A 12,144-nucleotide genomic window follows, 5' to 3' on the forward strand; every position below is an offset into this window, starting at 1 on the left:
CATTGGAGCGAGAGGTGTCTCGAGAAGCATTACATGTCCTCCGCCTTAAACAATTAGAATATAAAACTTTGGTTACTGATGCGGCAAAGACGATGAGTAGGGAACAGCAGGGACGGCTATATGATGTGGGTGATAAAGCAGGAAAATGTATTGCCTGGCTGGACAGACGGGAGAGAGCGAGTCGAGTGGTTCCGGTGATTGAGACATGCGGTGGTGTGCGTGTAAAGGACCCTGTTGAAATTGTTGAATGCTTTGCTGATTATTTTCGAGAGGTCTATACCTCGGTGTCCGACAGGCCCGAGGAGGATTCGCAATTGTTGCTTCGAGATATAGCACTTCCATGTTTGTCGGAATCGGATCGGGACTGTTTGGATGCCACGCCCTCGGTGGATGAGGTGGCTCTCGCGCTACGCTCCATTCATTCCGGCAAGGCTCTGGGTCCCAATGGCCTTCCTGTTGAACTGTATAAATCTTCTTATCTTATCTTAGGTGCCATTTGTAGAGCGCACTAACGCCGAAGCTTCCTGGCGCTGATAAACCGAGTGAGTGAGGAGGGAGCGCAGGAAGCGAAAGCCTAACCTAGGGAGGGGAAAAGGTGGGTTTTTAACAATTTTCTGAAGTTAAGGAGGGAGGAAGAAGATTTGATTGAAAGAGGAAGGAGGTTCCAGAGCACAGGAGCGAGGTAGGAGAAACGACGACCGCCGAATTTCTTAGTTTTGTTTTTTGGAGTGACTAGTAAGTCACGGTGAGCTGATCGGAGGTTGCGTGTTGGACAGTGAGGATGGATGAGGGATTTAAGGAATCCAGGGCCAGAACAGTGAAGGGCTTTAAAGGTGAGACAAGCCACCTTGAAGGCAGCCCTTTGGTCTATTGGAAGCCAATGAAGGCTATGGAGTAGGGGCTTAGCTGATTGCGATCTAGGGGTTCCATGAATCAAGCGGGCCACTTGGTTCTGGACGACTTGGAGGCGGTGTGTCAAAAATTGTGGAAGACCGTGATAAATAGAGTTAGAAAAGTCCAAGCGGGAGAGCACAAGTGAGATAACAGTTTGAGTGAGTGCCACAGGGGGGAGAAGGTGACGGACTTTGCGAATCCTCCGAAGTTGGTGCATGCAAGATGAGACTACCGTTCCAACTTGGGCTTTGAGGGAAAGTTCGGCGTCAATGATTACGCCTAAGCTTTTTACTGTTTTTGCTGGAATAGGGGGGAAGCCGAGCTCTGGAGGCCAGAACTGCGGGCCCCAATGGGCGTGACTGAGTCCAGGGAGAAGGAGCTCGGTTTTTCCGGGGTTCAACTTTAATTGATTCTGGTTCATCCAGAGTTGAATATGGATCATGACTGCGTGGAACGTGTTGATGGCATGAGGTGAGTTAAGTGAAAGGATGAGTTGCAGGTCGTCGGCGTAATTATAGACTATGATGTCCCATTTCCGAAGAGATTGAATCAGTGGCCGGAGATATAAATTGAATAGAAGCGGGGAAAGAGAAGAGCCCTGGGGGACTCCACAGGACGTGGGGGATTTATTGGCGGTGTAAGGGCCCAGGCGGACCGCCTGTGTTCTTCCAGTGAGGAAGGACTTGACCCACTCAAGAGCGGTGCCCTGGATGCCTGCCTGCTCGACACGGTGGAGAAGGATGTTGTGATCCACCGTGTCGAATGCGGCCGACAGATCCAGGAGGATGAGGGCTTGGGGAAGCCCCACGTCCGCGTTGCTCCTGAGTGTGTCGAGGACTGCCAGGATGACGGCCTCAGTGGAGTGGGCAGGTCTAAAGCCAGCCTGGTTAGGCTCGAGATGGTAGGAAGATTCAATAAAGTTTGACAGGCACCGAGTGACATGGGCCTCTATGAGTTTGGAGAAGTAGGGAAGGAGGGAAAGGGGTCGTTAATTCGACGGCTCCGCAGGATCGGCGCCGGGTTTTTTAAGGAGGGGTACCAAGATGGCCTCCTTGAAAGAAGCAGGAACAGTACCACTGCTGAGGGATCTGTTGAGTAAGTGTAGAATGCAGTCTGGCAGATTGAGACATATGCTCCGTAGGACAGATGGTGGACAACAGTCGTTCGGGGAGCCAGATTTCACACGGGTGGCAAGTTCCGCTAGGGAGGTAGGATCCAGAGCAGGAAAGGTGGTGAGAATCAAGGGGTTGTTAGAGGAGAAGTCCGGTGGGGATGACTGGGGAAGGGGGGGGATGGACTTTTTGATTTTTATGATTTTTTCCAGAAAGAAAGAGTTCAGAGTGTCGCAGGCCTCCTGAGTGGGGGTCTGAGCTGGAAGGGTTCTGTCATCTGTAGTTAACTCATTCAGGACTCTGAATACCTCCTTGGATTTGTCTGCTGCCTGGATTTTAGCAGACCTGATGGCTGCTTTATAGACTTTACGTGCGGCCAGATAGGACTGTCTGGCAGAGTCAGAGTAGTCACGTCTCCAAGTGCGTTCCAACTGGCGCGTTTTTAATTTGTGGGCCTTGAGGTCGTCCGAGAACCACCTATGGGAATTCCGATGCCTGGTGCGAGGGAATTTAACTAAGGGAGCAAACAGGTTACGCCCTGATACTCTAGCTCCCTATCTCCGTGATATGGTTTTGGCTGCGCGAAACAGTGGCCCCCTCCCTAGAGATCAGCGTCTTGCGACCATTGTGGTGATCCATAAGGAGGGTAAACCACGAGATCGCTGCTCGTCTTATAGACCCATTTCGCTCTTAAATGCGGAGCCCAAGATCCTCGCCAAACTGCTTGCTAATCGTCTGATTACGGTTATTGGTGACCTGATTCATCCAGATCAATCGGGTTTTATCCCGCACCATAACACGGCATTAAATTTGCGACGTTTGCATGGTGTTCTCGCGAGGGCCCCGACGCTGTGTGAACCGGCCATCCTGGCGTCCTTGGACGCCACGATGGCCTTTGATACAATCGAATGGTCTTATCTCTGGGCGGTACTCGCCAAATTTGGATTCGGCGCAGGGTTTATTGGTTGGGTCAAACTCCTGTATGAAACGCCACTGGCACAGGTGGTGGTTAATGGCCGTGTCTCCGTACCTTTTACTCTTGGGAGGGGCACGCGGCAGGGTTGTCCGTTGTCCCCGCTCCTCTTTGCTTTGGCGTTGGAGCCACTCGCCGCTTGGCTACGGTGGGAACCTTCGATGAAGGGTATACGCTGGACGCCGGAATTTGAAGATCGCATTTCCTTACACGCGGATGATATTTTATTGTACCTTACATCTCCCCAAAAATCGCTCAACGTATTGTTTGACGTACTTACCTCCTTCAGGAAGAACTCGGGCCTTATCATTAATTGGTCGAAATCCTACATTTATGTACTTGCGAGTGATGTCCCTCATTTGCCACGGGGCTGTCCCATCCAGTTGTTGCAGTCTGGCTTTAAGTACTTGGGTGTGTTTATCTCGATGGATCCGGCGGTTCGCTATGAACGTAATTTACTCCCCCCACTCCAAAGGTTGCGCTCTGATGTAGCGCGCTGGCGTAAATTACCGTTATCTCCCCTAGGGCGTGCGGCCCTTTTTAAAATGATGTCCTTACCGCGGTTCCTATACGCACTTCAGAATAGTTTTGATGTCATCCCGTCGAAATATTTTCGGGAAGTAGAATCGTTGCAGAGGCAACTAATATGGGATGGACGTTCACGCATCGCTCTTCCAAAATTGACACTTCCCTGGTATGATGGCGGTATAGCGCTCCCGGATATTCGTAGGTATTATTGGGCTTCCCACCTTGCTGCCATCAATCACGGGATGCATGGCCCGGCGTTGAATCCAGCATTTGAAATGGATAAGAGGCTGCTTCTGGGTGGTGATTACTACAGGGCGCTTTATTCGGGACCCTCCCGTTCACAACTCTCGGGACCTACCGCTATAGCCGTGCGGGTATGGCATAGCGCAACGGCAGCTATGGGCTGGAGTGATAAATTAACTGGTGCGACTCCGCTCTATGCCTCTGCGAAGTTGGGTGGCCTATGGAAGACGAAGGGATTTGATACATGGGACACGATCGGTATTGGTAAAGTGCGTGATCTCTGGGTTAAAGGAGGGGTGAAGACCTTTTCGGATCTGCAAATAGAGTATAAGCTGAGCGACAGGGAAAAATTTAGTTATGTCCAGGTACGCCATGCTCTGAACTCTGTGTTTGTAGCGTTATTCCAACAGGGAATGACGTCCTCACAAGCACTCAAGAAATGATTTCCTTTTAAGTTTAGATCATTTAAAATAAAGTTTTATTCAAAAAAAAATTTGATTTCGTTGTATTCTTAATTTCATTAAAAAAAAACATCAATTGTTTTTATAATTCACTTATAGTACATAGCCCAATGCATTTCGGGCATTTAGCCCTTCTTCAGGGGCATACTTTATCTGTGCAAGAAAAATAAACACAACCATAATCATATGCTTGAGAACATTAGGAAATCATGCTTATTTTAGTGGTCATATTGAATGTGATATAGCAACGAACAACTTCAATTATACACTTAGTACAGTTATGCCTGGTAACTTAAATGTAAAGACCTTTATAAAAAATGAAATTTGCAAGAGGCGAAAAGTACGTATGTGTTTCAACTGAAAGGACCAAAACATATTAGTTCAACTATTTGCACGTTCAAATGAAACAATAAAATGCAAGGCTTTAATCGTACCTAGATTGTGAAGAATTCTCGTTTTGATTACCAACAGTCATCACAGTCTGAAAAGAACAATGGCGGAGGTTATAGCTACCACATTTTATAGTTGATGCACTTAAAAATGAGGTTACAAATCGGTCAAGTACCGATACGAAAACGTACCATATTATTCGGCAGCGTGCGCTTGCTCAGCTGTTCGTGAAAAAATGCGGTCTGATGGGCCAAGTTCTAAAAATAAATGTGAATAGACGGGTCAGTTTCGAGATAAGTGTAACGATGGTCGCAACGATAATTACGTGAAAACGGAGCAGAATCTGCTGTCTTCGACGTGCACTCACCCGTGTGCGAATTCAAATTCACTCTCCGTAAAGGGTCTTCGGTACGAGCACGCCAATGTGCACAGCGTGGTTAGTGAATACCGCGAGTCCTGCCATATTTAACCCAGAAGTGTCTCTTACTAATCCGGTGGTGATAGTAATAGAAATAAAGGACGGACACAATTCTCCATACGCCCAATTATCGTTGCGACCATCGTTACACTTATCTCGAAACTGACCCGTCTATTCACATTTATTTTTAGAACTTGGCCCGTCAGACCGCATTTTTTCACGAACAGCTGAGCAAGCGCATGCTGCCGAATAATATGGTACGTTTTCGTATCGGTACTTGACCGATTTGTAACCTCGTTTTTAAGTGCATCAACTATAAAATGTGGTAGCTATAACCTCCGCCATTGTTCTTTTCAGACTGTGATGACTGTTGGTAATCAAAACGAGAATTCTTCACAATCTAGGTACGATTAAAGCCTTGCATTTCATTGTTTCATTTGAACGTGCAAATAGTTGAACTAATATGTTTTGGTCCTTTCAGTTGAAACACATACGTACTTTTCGCCTCTTGCAAATTTCATTTTTTATAAAGGTCCTTACATTTAAGTTACCAGGCATAACTGTACTAAGTGTATAATTGAAGTTGTTCGTTGCTATATCACATTCAATATGACCACTAAAATAAGCATGATTTCCTAATGTTCGCAAGCATATGATTATGGTTGTGTATATTTTTCTTCCACAGATAAAGTATGCCCCTGAAGAAGGGCTAAATGCCCGAAATGCATTGGGCTATGTACTATAAGTGAATTATAAAAACAATTGATGTTTTTTTTTAATGAAATTAAGAATACAACGAAATCAAATTTTTTTTTGAATAAAACTTTATTTTGAATGATCTAAACTTAAAAGGAAATCATTTCTTGAGTGCTTGTGAGGACGTCATTCCCTGTTGGAATAACGCTACAAATCTTTGTTTATCTCTTCCAAGACTCAGAAGGAAGATCTCACAGAGCACCAACATACACTGAACTACCTTCTCACGCTTTGCTTGAAATTGAGTGCGACGGTTCTGCAATTAACTGTGTTGTCTGAACTCTGTGTTGCCAGTGGGTAGTGATATTCAGGATTCCTCCCCCCTCGAAGATCGTATACTAGACGGTTATGTGCCAGACAGTACTATCTCATTGTTCTATAAGAAACTGATTAATGACCGATCGAGTCTGCTCGATTGCCTCCGTGAAGCCTGGATTGCTGATGGTATTGAACTGGATGATGAGGACTGGCAGTCCGCGATCTCCTCTCCCAGGGAGGTGGCGATTCCGGCCCGCCTCCGTCTGGTCCAACTCAAGATCCTCCACAGAATCTATGTCACCGGTCCCCGTCTGATCCATATGGGCTATTCCACGGATGGCATGTGTAGGTGTGGGTGTGGTCTCCTTGGCACCTATCTCCATATCATATGGGAATGCCCTGAGGTGGTGCGATTTTGGAAACGTATACATGAGGTGATGGATGAAGTAACGGGTGTTGTGATGATGCCGGAAGCCCGACAATGTTTATTGAATGTGTGGGGTCCGAATGACTATGACGTGTCACAGCTTCGGTGGGTGACTCTGGCCAATATGGTTGCGAAGAGGGATGTTGCGCAGTTGTGGGGGTCCCCGAGGCCGCCTACAGTGACTGCTTTGAAAGAGAGTCTGGACTGGTGTATGTTCAGAGAGAAGACAGTGTATATGGCAAGAGGCAGACCCAAAAAATGGGGGAAGATTTGGAACCCTTGGAACTCATACCGTGGAGATATCTGTGCGCCCCCACACACTGCTATTCCTAGTCCTTCCCAGTCGCCCTGACCTACATTCCTTCTAGCTGTGGTATATTGTGCTGATCATATGCAATTCTACCTTTGCCGCCCTCCCCTCATCTGTATTCAAAGAATCTTTTCTCCTGCTGTCATGTATCTCCCGTCCTCCTTGAGCGCAGACCTAATGGCTGTATTATTACTGTACTGCCTTGTTTGTATGTTTGATGTGTTGTTTCTTTTTTGTTTTATATAATAAAAAGTTACCAAAAAAACCAAAAAATGTCATTACTGTGTTTTTTAAACTGCTTTTTAAAAACATACCAACCTGTAACAATTGCAAAACCATTCCCAATTGCATTTCTGTGTAAATGTTTTCAATTGATACATTTTACCTACCTCTATAAAGTCATACTTGGTTCTAAAAATAAAAAATTAAATATAGCTTTTTTATACTTACCCAATTGGTCTGGATTCTGTCTCCAAGTGTGTGCCATCAATCTTGATCAAGTGAATACAATACATGTTTAACACACCCTCTGGATAAGCAGAACTGCTCGCTCACACTACCATTAAGAGAGCAGTTAGTTCTTACCTAGTTTAGCCTCTGCCATACCTCTGGGGACTCCCTGGACTCTGTGCCAACTATAACTTACTTTGGTAAAGTGTATGCAGAGCTAGCTTCCTACAGGGATTAGGCATTGAGTCTGATAACAAGGACAACAATTCAGAGTGGATCAAGGAGGTGTTAGTTCACAAGGCTAAGGGACGTTTTGGTCCTACAGCTTTAGATTGGGAACAACAAGACAAGCTTTGCATGTGTCAAGTTGCAAGTCGGTATGATGGTATTTGGGGGACAGAGTGTGTGTGTGACCATATCTTTCAAATAAATGGCCCTTGGAAAATGTTTTTGCAAGTCATTTCGAATGGTGCATATTTTGTGTTTGGAAAGAATACCTATGTTCGACTGCCTAGCAAATGGTATGGCCCTTTTTATTTAGAAGATATATCATGTGGAGGATTTGGAAGGGAAACCAAACAGCAGGGTTCAACATGGATTGAGTGCTGGTGAGGTTGTAGTAGATATATTTGGGGAGCAATGATACCTAGCCTGGGAGTTGTATAGAATGACATCAGAATTATAAGGCTGTACCAGAGAGGATAAGTTATCAGTTAACACAGCTCAATCTTTGCTATTCATAGATGGGGAGATGGTCTTGATAAGGGCGATAGTGATGCAGAGCCGTCATGCATTAGAAGTGTTGTTGGCGAAAGAAGGCGGAATCTGTCTTAGAAGTAAAGATCTAAGGGGATACATCAACATCATCACTGATATACATCATGAGATACAAGATCTGGCAGCTGAAGGAGTTTGGGACAAGATTGGAAAGTGATTTGGTCCAGTGGGGAATTGGTTTGCAAATCTAAGAAGTGGTATATTTGGATACACCTTGAAACCAATAATATTTTTTGTAATTTTTTTTTAATCTTTCTTTTTATTAAACAGTTCGACCAAAGCACATCACTTGATTACAAGCAGGCGACTTCATCATTTACCAGTGACATTGTATACAATACAAGACACATTACAGTTATCATATTGATTCGATCACGGGGTATCAAGAGTGTCAGTGTCAATCTGCTGATCAGGTGGGAGACAGATGTCGCCTCTGTACCGATTCCATGCTCCCAAAACCTTATTCCATTTCCCAGGACATCCTCTCGCTATGAAGACTTACTTTTCCCTGTACATGCACCAGTCTAGATCCTCCTTCCACCTTCTCATTTGTGGTGGTTGACTAGCGCCCCACTGCTGTGCGATGTTTCATTTTGCTATCATATAAGCTTTGCGTAGTGTATGTGTTGAGATCCGTGGGCTCCCAGACATTCAGTATGCACCTCCGGGCCTCTGGCTGCATATCAACTCCCAATACCGCCCGCAGTGTGCGGTGGATGTCCCTCCAATACAATTGTATCTGTGGACAGTTCCACAGTATGTGGATGAATGTTCCCCATTCCCCACAGCCCCTTCTGCATTCTCCGCTTTCTGTCCGTCCCATTCGAACCAGGTCGGGTCCTGTTACATAGGTCCTATGCAATATTTTAAGCTGCACTAATCTCAGCCTGGCCTGGATTGCAACCACTTGTGGGGAAGAGATCACCCCTTGCCAGTCTTCGTCATCAAGCTCTAAGCCGGCACCGATCCATTTTCCTTTAAGGGTCAGCAATGGACCTTCCATGTTGTGGATCAGTTTCCTATGTATGAGGGAAATGATCTTCTCAGGGAGATGCCCATCCAGTACCCTGTCCTCCAAGAGGGAGACTTCCGGGAGTGCTGTGCCATAGGGATCTGAGAGAGTAACGCATGGCGGACTTTGAGGTAACGGTAATACTCAGTGTCTGTCAAGCTGTACTGTGTTTTAAGTGATGCAAATGGCTGAACCGTTCCCTCCCCCAGAGGTCTTTGATTTGCAAAATCCCTATAAGGTCCCACTTATCAAAACCCTTGGATCTCCAGAGGTTCCCCAGTTTCTCCGAACTCCACAGTGGTGTGGCTAGTGTAAGTTTGTTCTCCCACTTCAGATGTTTATTGACTGTGTACCATATCTGGACAGTGTGGCCTGTAGGTCCAGTCAGCGGGAAGCTACTGGGTTTGGCGTATAAGGCTCTTGTATAGTCTCCCCCTGGGAGCAGCCACCTATCCATGGCATACCCGGGAGCATCTGGGCGGCCATAAACCTCCTGGTTGATAGCCGCAAGCTGAGACGCACAATAGTACTTCTTTAAATCGGGAAGACTAATTCCCCCATCGTACCAGTTAAGAGTTAACTTGGAAAAAGCTATACGGGGCCTGCCATCCTAGAGGAGTTGCCTCTGGTGACTCAATTTCTTTGAAGTAGGACATCGCGTCCGGATCCATCGTATTTTGGAGTGCATATAAAAAACGAGGCAAAGCCATCATTTTAAATAGTACCGCTCTGTAGCATGGAAAGAGGAAGGGACCCCCAATGTGCAACATCCTATTTAAGTCTCTGCATGGGCGGGTCCAAATTTCGGGCAAAGCGGAGTCTCGAATCCAGCGTCACATAGTTTCCGAGATATCGGAATCCTTCAGGAGCAATTTGGATCGGGCAATTTTGGGGTATTATATGCGAGTCACCCTGAAGGACGTAAACCACTGTTTTGGACCAGTTTACAGTGAATCCAGAATACCTGCCAAATATTGCCAGCACATCTAGGAGGCAGATCAATGATGCTTTTGGATTAGTGAAGTAAAGAAGAATATCATCTGCATATAGGGATATCTTGTCCTCCAAATCCAGCGACCACCTCATTCCGCAGATGGATCGGTCCTGCGTGATCCAGGCCGCCAGTGGCTCTAACGCCAACACAAAGAGGAGCGGAGACAGGGGGAAGGCCTGTCGAGTGCCCCTGCTCAGCTGGAAGTCTGAGGATTTACGGTTATTTACAACCACTCGGGCCATCAGGTAGGAGTACAGGAGGCGAATCCAGCCTCTGAATTCTGGGCAGAATCCGAATTTATCTAGAACCGCAAACAGATAGGGCCAGTCAACCATGTCAAACGCCATGGTGGCGTCTAATGATACTAGTGCTGCCGGCTTCAGTATGGTAGATGTTCTACTCAGTACTCCAATGTAGTCGACGTAAATTAAGGGCCGTATTTCGATGAGGCATGAAGCCCGACTGATCTGGGTGGACCAGGGTGGTAATGACTTTAATCAGATGTTTTGCCAGCAATTTTGCAGGGACTTTGGGTTCCACATTTAGAAGTGATATTGGCTTATAGGATGTGCAGCTGGTTCTGGGTCTGCTTTCTTTGTGTATGACCACTATGTTAGCTTCATGTTGGTCATATGGGAGCATTCCCTCTTTTCTACTCTCCGTTAACATAGAACGGATATAGGGGGCAAGCTTATTAGGCTTCAGTTTATATAGTTCAATGGGGATACCATTGGGCCCTGTAGCTTTCCCTGAATTCACACCACTGATAGCCTGCGCCACCTCATCATCTGTCAAAGGGGATTCCAGGTACTCCCTGTTTTCGTCAGAGAGCGTGGGAAGTTTTATATTCCTAATCATCTTACTCTTTTCGGCTTCAGAGAACCTGCCAGTCGTGCTATACACCATACAGTAATAGTCTGCAAACGCGTCTGCTATGGTCTACGGGTCTGCTATAGGATTGGAGTTTTTTCCCTGCAACTCAGGCACCAGTCTCGAAGCCCACTCTCATCTGTCTAGCCAGGCTATCAGCTTTCCTGCTTGTCTCTATGTTCATATACTCTGCCCTGTACCGCTCTACTCTGTGCCCTGGCTCTGTCCCTGGCAATGCTGTTGAACTCATCTAGCCTTTACCTCAAGAGGTGGAGGGTTTCCGGGGTCACTGCTGGAGCTAACTCCTCTTCTGACGTTAACCCGTCCTCCTCTGCTCTTTCAAGATCAGCTTGTCTTTCCCTCTTTTTCCCCACTATCAGGGAGAGTGTCTCTCCCCGGATAACTGTTTTGTACGCCTCCCAAAGGGTCTGTGCGGAGTCGACTGTACCCTCGTTTTCTTGAAAGTATTTATCTGTGGCTTTGCCAATGTTCTTACAGGTAGCCGGATCCTTCAAATACCCCGGATTAATGGGGGCTACTCTGCCAACGCTTACGTAGTCTAATTCCATTCTCAGCCACACAGGGGAATGAGAATGGAAATGCCCCGCCCCAGATGACGTACTTCCCGGAGAGTATGAGCCTGCGCCGCTGGGACAAGGATATAGTCTATGCGTGACAGACTGTGATGCACCCCTGATATGTGCGTGAAATGTGTTCTGTCAGGGTTGTGTGCTCGCCAGCCATCCTACTGTCCCATTGTATCTAAGAATTCAGGCAGCCACCTCTCAGTGGGTCTGATCGTACGAGGGGGATGTCAGTCTAGGTCCCCAGCCATCACCGGGAATTCCCAATAGAAATATCAGGAAAATCGAGCCCAGGTCTTTGAATGTTTCCATCTGTAGACCGGGCAGGACATATAACGAGACAAATGTCGCTGTCTTCCCTTCCCACTGGCCCGAAACCCCTATATACCTACCCCGTTTGTCTGACCATGTGGCCTGTATTGTAAAAGGGAATGAATTTTTTATTAGTATGCCCACCCCTTGTGACCCAGATGTAAATCCCACATGCATTTGTTTCCGATTAGGTGAGTTTCCTGTAAAAGGATCACATCGGGGGCATGTCGTCTGATAAATTAGTTGACCATGCCACAGTTTATTTTATCCCCCAGCCCATTCACATTCCAACTGAGGACTCTGACCCTGATCCCTGTTTACCGCTCATCACTATATCTCTGTGGAAGTCGCTCTAGCACTGCTTTCCTCTTTGAT

This window comes from Lissotriton helveticus, chromosome 7, assembly GCF_964261635.1.
Source record: "Lissotriton helveticus chromosome 7, aLisHel1.1, whole genome shotgun sequence".
In the NCBI taxonomy this organism is placed as follows: Eukaryota; Metazoa; Chordata; class Amphibia; order Caudata; family Salamandridae; genus Lissotriton; species Lissotriton helveticus.